Source organism: Myotis myotis, unplaced genomic scaffold, assembly GCF_014108235.1.
Source record: "Myotis myotis isolate mMyoMyo1 unplaced genomic scaffold, mMyoMyo1.p scaffold_m19_p_2, whole genome shotgun sequence".
NCBI classification, from domain to species: Eukaryota; Metazoa; Chordata; class Mammalia; order Chiroptera; family Vespertilionidae; genus Myotis; species Myotis myotis.
In genome coordinates this window covers 94,474,875-94,487,279 of record NW_023416324.1, presented here as the reverse complement: position 1 = coordinate 94,487,279, position 12,405 = coordinate 94,474,875, and the positions used below count along the sequence as shown (strand labels likewise).

The 12,405-nt window shown below is 40.6% G+C and overlaps 1 pseudogene; it reads right to left on the bottom strand.

Moving 5' to 3' along the window:
- Positions 1–1,840: 1,840 nt before the first annotated feature.
- On the bottom strand, positions 1,841–3,005 carry LOC118675596 (annotated as a pseudogene).
- Between the last annotated feature and the right edge of the window lie 9,400 nt (positions 3,006–12,405).

Below are 12,405 nucleotides of genomic sequence, written 5' to 3'. Positions count from 1 at the left end.
TACTTTATGTTTTTTATTATTTATTTTCCACAAGTAATGGTCAGGAATTGTTATCTTTCATTTATTTATTTTTTTACTGTTTCACTTGATTACTGCTGTGTATGTGCTGCATGTGCGTGACTTAGGTGCTTATGTCGGTGGGTTCTGACTTATGGCGAAAATTGTGTTACGTCGCACCATAGGAATGGATCTCCAACATAACCTGAAGACATACTGTATTTCTTGTCTTTTGCAAGGGTGGACTTCCAACCTGCAACAGGCTTCATCTCTCACAGGTGGGAAAAGAGGGTAAGCATCAGGCATCTAATGCAAAAGCAGTGTAAAATTGTGGCTTTTACTTGGGTCAGGAAAATTCTAAGGGCTGTGTGAAAATATATATTATCATGTACTGATAAAATATAAGGACTCAAAGCAAAACTTCAATCTTCAGAAAATGAGGTAAAATGAAGTTTGCTGGGTAAACTCAGTTGTGTTATTATTTGAGTCCTTCAATGAAATTGTAAGTAATACAGTGGCAGTTCCATTTTTAATTTTTGAGGAAACTCCACTGTTTTTCAGAGTGGATGCACCAGTTTACATTCCCACCAACAGTATACAGTGGTTCCCTTTCCTCCACATCCTCACTAACACTTGTTTTTTATTGATTTATTGATGGTAGCCATTCTGGAAGGTGTTTTTTAAACAATAGATTTGACAATAACCTTAAAGGAATAGATGGTTAAGACTTAAAGAAGTATGATTTAAAGGTACTTAATTCTAGTTGATGACAGTAAAGAAAATTTCCTCAATTGCAGAAGAAGAATACTCTTTCATGGTGACAGGGTGTTGGAAGCCACCTGTGTACCCAGCATTTGACTAGTGGGTAGGTGAAAGGTGCACATAAGGTCCATGCAGCACTGCATGGCAATTAGAAGCAATAGATTAAAAATAGCAATGTGGGTAGGGCTTAACAACAGTGTTTTCTGAAAACAAAGTAAAGGAATAGAATTTTATATACAACAATGCCATTTACATAAATTAAAGCAACACAGTACATATTATAAGAACATGTACACACAAACAGTACACATTAAAGGGAATAAAGTGATTGACAATGGGGGAAGGACAGGCCATAGTGTAATGGGAATGGAATCCTGTATAATAAAAGCCTAATATGCTAAGTGTCCAGTCATACAGTTGTCCATTCAACCAATCAAAGTGTAATATGCTAATGATATGCTAAGGCTGCTCAACCACTTGGTATGACATGCACTAACCACCAGGGGGCAGGCAGTTGACTGGTCGACCAGTTGCTATGATGTGCACTGACCACCAGGGGGCAGATGCTCCGACTGGTAGGTTAGCTTGCTGCTGGGGTCTGGCCAATCAGGACTGAGCGAAATGGGCCAGATATGCCCGGGAGATCTTCCATGGTCCCTCCCTGGCTGGCCTACCTCCTGTGTCTCTCCCCGACCCCAATTGTGCACCATTGAAGTCCCTCTGAAGTCCCTCATGGCTTTGGCCTCATCCTGCAGACCAGGCCAAGGGACCCCAATGGTGCACGAATTTGTGCACTGGGCCTCTAGTCCTACATAATAAAAGGCTAATATGAAAATTGACTGAACGGCGGAATGACTGGTTGCTATGACCACCAGGGGGCAGACACTCAATGCAGGAGCTGCCCCCCTGGTGGTCAGTGCTCTCCCACAGGGGGACACCTCCCTCCCACCCCCAAGTGCACAAATTTCATGCACCTGGCCTTTAGTTAGGGAATAATAAGCCTTACAGGAACCTATGATAGAATTAAAGGTTATAAAAACCCACTGGGGAGGCTCACTACCCTAGCAGTGGAGTCGGGAATCTAAAGCGTGGTGGCTACTTTCTGAGTGGCAGGAATGGAGGTGCTGCACTGCTGTCTTGGACCCAGCGGGAACAGTAAGAAGTTCTTTGAGATGATGCCTTGGACCTTGGGCATTCAGAGAATGAAGTCATCTGATTCACCTATCTGCCAATAGCCCCACAGATAGCAGAGGTTTTAACCTGGCCATTGAACCTACCTGTCACCTTGTCGACCTCAGCCACATTATCTGGTTGAATGCATGGTCATTGGCGTCAATGATGTGATTGCTGGTGGAGCATTTCTGCATCACAAACAGGTCCACGAATTCTCCGGCGTCATTCTGATGTCAAGGGCATGCCTGCTGCCGCTATGAGCACGTCTGCCAAAAGTTTGGGCAGATTTCTTCATTGTTTCATACCATGTCTGTTTCTTGGAAATATTATGTGTGTAATTTAGGCGCTAGAGTAAAGGGCATGTGGATTTTAAGTGTACTCAGTCCATGACTATAAAATAGACATTCAGAAAAATGTATTTTTTTCTTTTTATCCTGTAATTTATTATTTTGAAAAAATTAAAATATACTAAAAAGTTGCAAGAAAAGTGCAACTGATAACCTATGCCCTTTATCTAGATTTATTGCTTAGTAACATTACTTTTTAGTACTGTATTTAAAATTTTTTTTTTTATCCCTAACCGGTTTGGCTCAGTGGATAGCGTCGGCCTGCAGACTCAAGGGTCCCAGGTTCGATTCCAGTCAAGGGCATGTACCTTGGTTGCAGGCAAATCCCCAGTGGGGAGTGTGCAGGAGACAGCTGATCGATGTTTCTCTCATCGATGTTTCTAACTCTCTATCCTTCTCCCTTCCTCTCTGTAAAAAATCAATAAAATATATTTTAAAAAAAATAAATTAAATAAATATATTTTTTTAATTAGACTTACAGAAAAGTTGCAGAAATATGAGAATTCCTGTATATCCTTCACCAAGCTTTCCCTAATGTAGATACCTTACACAACCATATACAGTTATCAAAATCAGGAAATTGATTCAGTACTATTAATTAATTCAAGGTTTTATTTTATTTTTGTCAGTTTTCTCACTAGTGTCCTTTTTCTAGTCCAGGATCCAAACCCAGGATCCTGTTGTGTATTCAGTTGTCATGTCTCTGTAGTCTTCTCCAACATGCATAGTTTCTTAGTTTTTCTTTGTCTTTCCTGACCTTGACATTATTGAAGAGTACTGGACAATTTTTTGTAGAATGTTTCTCAGTTGAGTTTGTCTGGTGTCTCCTCATGATTAAATTAAAATTATGCAATTTTGGCACACACACACACACACACACACACACACACACACACAAACAAAAAAACACTGGGCCCTGGCTGGTGTGGCTCAGTTGGTTGGGCGTAGTCCTATGCAACGGGAGGTTGCCCATTTGATTCCTGGTCAGGGCACATGCTTGGGTTGTAGACCCAGTCTCCTGTAGGGTGCATGCAGGAGGCAGCAGAAAAATGTTGCACTCTCACATTGATGTTTCTCTCTCTCCCTCTCCCTTCTTCTCTCTCTAAAAGTCAATAAACTATTTTTTAAAAACAAAAAACTGACTGGGATGCAAAAGGAAAATGAATTATGCTAAAGAAAAAAGTTGAATTTTCTCATTAGAATTTTTGTCAGATTTTATTTGGAAATTTTAAATACATTCAATATTTAATACTTTCCTGAATACCCAGAATTTAATTTTTATTTTAGTAATATAATACAAAGAAAATACAATAAATTTTCCAGAAAGTCCCATACAGATACCTTCTGATCATCCCTTCCCATTTACCTAGCATATGGAAAGCTCAGCTGTTATCCATTATTGTCATGAAGTTGATGAAAGGGTTAAGGAGCACCAACGTCCTTTGGTTGTTAGACAGAAACTTGACAGATGCCTTTGGCTCCCTACCCTTCCATAAAGCAACCCCAGTTCTATGTTGGAAATACATTACATGAATGTTCTGGTTATGCTTTTTTTAAGGTTTGATGGTATATTTTTTTCTGCAAATCTGCTACCCCTGCTCGCCTGGTCACTCCTGATGTGATTGAGCAGCCTAGTCTCATGGCCTCTCCCCAGGGCTGCCTGAGGCAATTGGGTTTGCATGAATCTTACTGTCTATGTAATTCCTGTTTGGCCGCTGCTAACCTGTTCTTCCAGCTCTAAGGGTAAGGGCCCAGCTTTCTGAGAACCTATACCTGTTGGAAAACCCACCCCTCTTCTCCATGGTGCACACATGCTCTATTCTGCCAGGAGTGGTTAAAACAAATACTCCTCATTTCCTTCTTTGGCTAGGAATGTTCTCTTTTCTTTCCCACTGGGTCTCTGGCAGTAAATGTGCTGCTCTGCATAAAGAACCATTTATCACCCTAGCTGGTTCGGCTCAGTGGCTAGAGTGTTGGCCCATGCACTGAAGGGTCTTGGGTTCCATTCCAGTAAAGGGTGTGTGCCTCTGTTGTAGGCTGGACCCCAGGCCCTGGTTGGGCACATGTGGGAGGCAACCAATCAATGTGTCTCTCTCACATCTGTGTTTCTCTTTCTGTCTCACCCCCTCCCTTCCACTCTCTCAATGGGAAAATATCCTTGGGTGAGGATTAACAAAACAAAACAAAAACAAAAATCATTTATCAAACAGTGGTGACTACACATTAGAATTGCCTGGGAAGCTCTAAAAGCATCCTAATGCCTGGGCCGAACTCAGACAGATGGAATTGAAAGGACAAAGCAGAAACATACTCTCCTCCCTCTCCATCTTTCCTTGAAGGGCTGTGCCCTCAGCCCAAGCCCCCTCCTTTTCTGAGTGACCACAAGAATGCCGGTATTGTCCTAACTCCCCCAACCACCACCTGAGTGGACCAATGAAGCTCCAGGAATGCAGCTAAGGTCCTGATAAGGCAATAGTGGGGGACGGCCCAAGCCTCAGAATGTGCTGGTCACTTCCTGACCTTTGTGCTGTAAGACCCTGATGAAAAACCCTGACCTAAATGACCAATCTCTGTAACCCACGTTACCCCCTAAGCCCACCCAACTAAGCCCTATATAATCTTTGTTCTCCTGGGACACGCTCTCTCGCCTTACCGCTACGTTGGACAGAGGCTGGGAGCCAAACCTAGGTTTGATTAATAAAGACTCCTTGCTTTTGCATCAGAAGAGGCTCCCTGGTGGTGGATTATTGGGGACCCTGAACTCTGGGCATAACAGGAATCAGAATTGCTAAGGGTGGGGTTTGAACATCGGGAGATTTAAAAAGCTCTCCTGATGCTTCAAATATGCAGCTAAATGTTGAGATCCACTTTTCTAAGCTCTACATTTGAAACCAGAAAATTAGTTGGGTTTTTTTTGTAGAAATCCTTGGGAAATTTTTGCATGCCTTTCTCACTGCATACTTATAAGAGAGACACAGTAAATATAACTATTCCAAGTTAATGCCAGGGTAGCGTCAGATGATTAAAGACATTCCTTTTTCAATTAATTCATCCCATTTTTAAATTTTATTCTTTTGTTAAATTTGTCATCACTTTATTTCATGAATACCTATTGACTACCAGGTTATACACAAGAAAGTATTCTCACATATTGTGGAATAAAAGATGCTTGGGACACTGCATGGTCTTCAAGGTGCTTTTAGTCCAACTTTTCACAACAAACTAAACCCAAGGTGGTGTATAATTCCTTAGAAAGGATCAAAGTTAGATAATTCAGGACTTAGTAGAGATGAAGCTCAAATTAGGCTAGGATCACATTGGAGAAGGTCTTATGTCAATAGCTTACACTTCACAAGCAATGAAGAGTTTACGAAATGAGGTGATTGGTGTGGTAGCATGACAAAGTGGGGTTTTAGGAGATTAGTTCCTGGATGAGTGGTGAGTTATGCTAGGTAGAGGATAGTCTTAGTCAAGGCACAGAAACCAATAAGAAGACTACTTAATATGTAGGTTGGTGTGAACTAACTAATAAGGGCTGGGCAAAACTCATCTCTGGTACAAAAAAAATTAGGATAGTGGTTACTTTGGGGAAGAAAAGTGGGGAGTGACTGGGAAGGGACATGAGCAAGCTTTTTTTGGGTGCTATATCTTGATAGGGATTTGGGTTAAAGGGTCTATCTATTCATTTGTAAATATCAGTAAATGCATGCATAAGATTTGTATGTTAAATAAGATCTAAGTTTTATCACAGAAGAAAAACTGCCAGCAAATAACTCTAGTTAATGGCATACATACAAAAATATTTAGAAGGAAGTGTACTCATGTCTGTAATTTACTTGGAAATGTATAAAAAATTAATGGATGGAAAGTTATGCATTAAAGCAAGTGTAGTAACATGTTCATAGTAGAATCTAGGTGGTGGGTATAAGGATATTTGCTATAAAATTCTGTCAAATTTCCTATATGCTTAAATTGTTTCATAACAAAATGTAGGAGGAAAAGGGTCTGAAGCAGAGGATAAGGCTAGTGGCATTTTATAATGTGTCATGAAAGAGCTTGGCATACAAACTTGAATGTAAAAAACGAGGAACATGAAGAAGTTACCATAAACTTAAATGGTCAAGATACCAGAAAAAATAAATGTACTACTCTTATTAATAGGAACCATTTATTGAGCCCCCAAGTGTGTGCCAAAAATTGTGGTGTTTTACGTAGTTTGTTTCTCATCTTCATAGCAACTCTATATGGAAAATAATATTATATTCATTTTAAAGATAAGAAAACAAATGCTCAGACTAGTTAAGTAATAAAAGAAATAAGGAAGTTAGGAAGAGTTAAAGGAGGAAGATGATGAGTATAATTTTGAGATGAAAGAAGGACATTTAGGTGGTAATATCTAATAGGAAGTTAGAAATGTATGACTCAGTACAAATAATATGCCAGAGATATAGACTGTGCAATTTCATAACCTCGAAGACTCTCAGAAGCCAACAAAACAGAGATATCTGCAGAGAGATCATTGAAAGTAGGAGGCAAATAAAACTCTGAGCAGTGGTGATAGAAAGAGAAGAGGGATGAAAATAGAGAAATTGGGAGAATGTCCACAACTGGAATAGAAAGAACAAGGAAGCTAGAAAAGTGTACATAGGCCAGAGTATTTCCTAGTACCTATTCTGTTGGGGGACTAGACAGGGTAGGGCTAGGAGCTCCAATTGGCAATTTTATGTCTCACACTATGAGATGGAGCAGTTCTTTCTACTCCCTCCTGACTTATGCTTGGTCATTGTGACCAGTGAACAGTTCAGATTTGTGACTTATCTACATTTTAGCTTATCACCTAGTGAAATCTCCCCTCATTCTTCTACTTGTTTGTTTGTTTGTTTTTTTCTAGCCCCATTTCCCAATAATTTTGGTCCTACCTGTTATGACTCCCAGATGGACACTAGGGATCTTCACTTAGTAACTTGATGTACTCATACCTCAGCCCCAACTCCTGATTATGGACCTGGGACAGGGTAAAGGTGCCTGTGACTGTGACTGGATAGCTGCAAGCCTTTGTGACAAGGCTATGATGCAATCCCTGCTGCTGTGTCATAGTCAGAATTGTAGTGGCATCACTCATCACTTAACTGGTCCTATCCAATCATATTTTGACCATTTACATTGAATTCTGTTTTATTCCCACAATATCTACACTAATAAAAGAGAAACATGCAAATTAACCATCATTCTGTCACTCCACCACTCCACTACACCCACCAGCTAATCAGAGCGACTATGCAAATTAACCCAACAAAGATGGCGATTAATTTGCATACACAGGCACAGAGCGAAGCCTGAAGACTACTGAAGATGGTGGTGGCCACGGAGCTGGAGCAAGCAGGAGGCTTGGGTTGCACCCGGCGATGGAGGAAGCGAAGCTTCCTGGGGGCCCTGAACTCCACTCAAGGAGGGGCTGGGCTCCACTCAAGGAGGGGTCCCCAGCCCACCCAGCTGGGCTCTGCTCAAGGAGCTGAAAAAAAAAAAGGAGGGGCTGGGAGTAGCCATATGGGAGAAGCCAAGCCTCGCTGCTGTGGCTGGACCAAAGGCCTGGATCCTGGATGCTAGAAGAAAACCGGTGCCGGCAGTCAGGGGAAGGAAGGCTTATTGCGCGAATCTTCGTGCAATGGGCCACTAGTTTAACATATAAAAGAAGTGGAGGTAAGATGGTTGCAGAATGGTGCATTGTGACAATCTGAGGGAACAGATGTGAAGATGATGATCTTGGCTGATATGGAGGAGACATAGAGAGATAGGAGCCAGGTAAGGCATTTGAAGATTGCAATCAATTGTTGTCTGACTTACTAAGTGTAAGACCTGATATAAATATCCACAAAATTTCTATCATCAATTATTTAAAGACTAAAAAAAAAAACCCTTGTTTTTAGAGAGCGAGGAAGGGAGAGAGAAGAGAGAGAGAGAGAAACACTGATGTGAGAGCAAAACATCAATTGGCTCTCTCCTGTACCACCTCACTGTGCCCTGACCAGGAATCAAACTGGCAACCTTTGTGTTTATGTAATAATGCCCAACCAACTGAGTCACACCAGCCAGGGCTATTGTTCCACTTATTTATACATTCAGTGGTTGCTACTTCTATGTGCCCTGACTGGAGATTGAACCCGAAACTTTGGCATATCTAACCAACTGAGCTGCCCAGCCAGGGTGTATTTTGAACTGTAAGTACCCAAAAGAGAAAAGTACAAGAATGGTTCCAAAACAACATTTTAATAAATAATGACTAAGTTATTTAAAACTAGTGAAAGATAACAAAGAAAGCTTAGATCCAAGCCTATAAACCCAAATCAGGATAAATTTTTAAAACTACACTTAACCACACTATAGTCAAACTGTTAAAACCAAATGAAAATCTTTAGCATAACTATATTAAAAAGGCACTATACTTGCAAGAGCAACAAAAGACTGATAATTGAGTTCTGAGATAAAACAATGGAAGTTGCAAGACTTCTAGAACAACATTTGAAAAATACTAAATGAAAGTAATTGCCAGTATAGAACTCTACTCAAATTAAAGCTATTCTTCAAAAATGAAGGCAGTCCTGGGCAGTGTGGCTCAGTGTTAGAGTGTTGGACTGCACAACAAAGAGTTGAGAGTTCGATTCCTGATCAAGGGCACATACCTGGGTTGCAGATTCATTCCTCACCCCCAGTGTGTGCAGAAGGCAACCAATCAATCTATCTCTCTTTCTCCCTCAACCTCCCTTCTACTCTCTCTAAAATTCAATGAAAAAAATATCCTTGAGTGAGACTTAACAAAAAATAAATTTTAAAAAATGAAGGCAAATTTAAGATATTTTCAGACCAATAAAACTGAAAATATTCATCATTAGCAGATGTGCACTAAAAGAAATACTAAAGGGAATTCTGCAGAAAGGAGAAAAATAGTACTATACAGAGCCATGGAAACACAGGACAATAATTAAAGAAAATAAAAAAGGATAATACGGGTAAATATTAATAAATATTGACCATATAAAGCAATAATTTAATGTCTTATGAGAACTAAAATATGCAGAATTAAAGGACTGAAATAAATAAGTATAAATGCAGAGATGTATAAAACAAATGTTCAATAGAAATAATAAGAAAACAAAAAATGTACTATTGGAAAAGAGTAATAAAATTGATAGAGCCTGGGGGGGATGAGGACACATTTGTAATACCTTAACTAATAAAAAAAAAAAAATTGATAGAGCCTGTAGTATGCCTCTATGAATGAAAGGCAAAGGTACAAATTTCCAACATGAAGGGGAAAAATGGGACATCCCTGAAGTTCTACAGATATGTAAAGATAATAAGGAATAGAATGAATAAATATATTCTATTTACAACTTTTTAAAATTAAATCTTTATTGTTCAGATTATTACATTTGTTCCTCTTTTTTCCCCCCATAACTCCCCTCCTCCTAGTTCCCACCCCACCCTCCGCCCTCACTCCCCACCCACTGTCCTCATCCATAGGTGCATGATTTTTGTCCAGTCTCTTCCCCCATCCCCCACACCCCTTCCCCCTCCAAGAATAGTCAGTCCATTCCCTTTCTATGTCCCTGATTCTATTATAATCACCAGTTCATTCTGTTCATCAGATTATTTATTCACTTGATTCTTAGATTCACTTGTTGATAGATGTGTATTTGTTGTTCATAATTTGTATCTTTACCTTTTTCTTCTTCTTCCTCTTCTTAAAGGATACCTTTCAGCATTTCATATAATCCTGGTTTGGTGGTGATGAACTCCTTTAGCTTTTCCTTATCTGTGAAGCTCTTTACCTGACCTTCAATTCTGAATGATAGCTTTGCTGGATAAAGTAATCTTGGTTGTAGGTTCTTGGTATTCATCCCTTTGAATATTTCTTGCCACTCTCTTCTGGCCTGAAAAGTTTCTGTTGAGAAATCAGCTGACAGTCGTATGGGTATTCCCTTGTAGGTAACTGAGTTTCTTTCTCTTGCTGCTTTTAAGATTCTCTGTCTTTTGCTCTTGGCATTTTAATTATGATGTGTCTTGGTGTGGTCCTCTTTGGATCCTTTTATTTGGGGTTCTCTGTGCTTCCTGGACTTGTAAGTCTATTTCTTTGACCAGGTAGGGGAAGTTTTCTGTCATTATTTCTTCAAATAGGTTTTCAATATCTTGCTCTCTCTCATCTTCTGGCACCCCATAATTCGGATGTTGGTACGCTTGAAGCTGTCCCAGAGGCTCCTTACACTATCTTTGTATTTTCGGATTCTTTTTTCATTTTGCTTTTCCGGTGGGTGTTTTTTGCTTCTTCGTATTTCAAATCTTTCACTTGACTCTTGCGATCCTCTGGTCTGCTGTTGGGAGTCTGTATAATATTCTTTATTTCAGTCAGTGTATGCTTAATTTCTAGTTGGTCCTTTATCACAACATTGAGGGTCTCATTAGATTTCTTGTACATCTCATTAAGTTTATTGGCAGTCTCTAGAAGACTCTTGAAAGACCTCAAAAGTGTGGTTTTGAATTCTATATCCAGAGCCTGCTTTCCTCCATTTCTGTCATTTGTGTCCTGTTTCTTTGTCTTGGCATATTTTATGCTTCGCTGTGTTGATAGAGTGGCTTTCTGTGCTAAGTGTCCCAATTACCTGAGGTAGACACTCTTGGTGCACCCCCTTGTGGTCTTTGTGCACAGTCTTGTTGCAGCTAAGCCTTGATTGTTGTAGGTAACACTGGGAGGGATTTGACCTCCAGGCCAATTGGCTGTGAGAATCAGCTGTGTCTGCAGTGGGAGAACTTCTGTGCTGGATCTCTAGGGCGGTGCTAATCTAGCCTCTGCCTGAGGCTAACCAGCAAATGCCTCCCTGCAAGGCTTGGGTGGGGCGGGTCCCAGGGGATCAACAGGGCAGGCAGAGTGAGCAGTTATGGCTGCTCTCAGTCCCGTCCCCAGAGTCTCTGCCTCTCAGTGTCCCAGCAACTGCTGCAAGTACCTTGGAGAGAAAGCTGTCCTCGAGTTCCGACCGATGCCAGACAGTCCCGTTTCTCCCGTTTGAGTCAGGGTCTCCAGAGACTCGCCTGGAACTGGAGCCCAGAGCCTGAGACTCCTTCCTGATTGAAAATGACAACCGCGCCCTCAGCCACCAGCCCGCTCTGCACGCACCTCCGCACCTTTGTATTTTACTTCAGCACCGCGCCTCCTCTGAGTCTTGGTATGCTTCTCTCTTTCCTTCTAGTTGTGGAATTTCCCCTCAGCCAGCCTTCCTGTGGTTCTGGATGATGTCCGTTCCATCTTTTAGTTGTATTTTTGAAGTGGTTGTGCGAGGCAGCAATCTCTGGTGTTTACCTATGCCGCCATCTTGGTTTCTTTCTCTATTCACAACTTTGATGAAATTAATAAATCCCTAGGAAAATGTAGCTTCCCAAGTGAACACAAGGAGAAACAAAAATTCATGTCTATCCTAAAAATGAATTTATAATTAAAACCATTTATTTACTTATTTTTAATATATTTTTATTAATTTATGAGAGGAAAGGAAGAGGGGGAGAGAGATAGAAACATTAATGATGAGAGAGACACATTGATTGGGCCTCTTGCATGTGCCCCAACCAGGGCTGGGGAGCAAACCTGCAACTGAGGTATGTGCCCTTGATGGGAATCAAACTTGGGATCCTTCAGTTCCTAGGCCAACTCTCTATCCACAAAGCCAAACAGGCTAGGGCCAAAGGATTTATTTTCCCTCCAAACAACTTTCATATATATCTCATGCAGCAGCGGCTACTGCAGTCATCATTTTGCACATTACATCTTTAGTACGTATTTATCTTATAACTCGAAGTTTGTGTCTTTTGACTACCTTCACCCAATTCCCCTGCCCCCACTCTGCCTCTGGCAACCACAAGTCTGATCTCTTTTTTCGTGAGGTTTTCTTTTCAGATTTCACATGTGAGATCATACAGCATTTGTCTTTCTCCCTCTGATTTAATTTCACTAGCATAATGCCCTCAAGATTCAGCCATGTTGTCCCAAATGGCAGAATTTCCTCATTTTCTATGGCTGAATAATAGTCCACTGTATATATGCCACAAATGTCTTTACCTATTCATACAATGATGGACA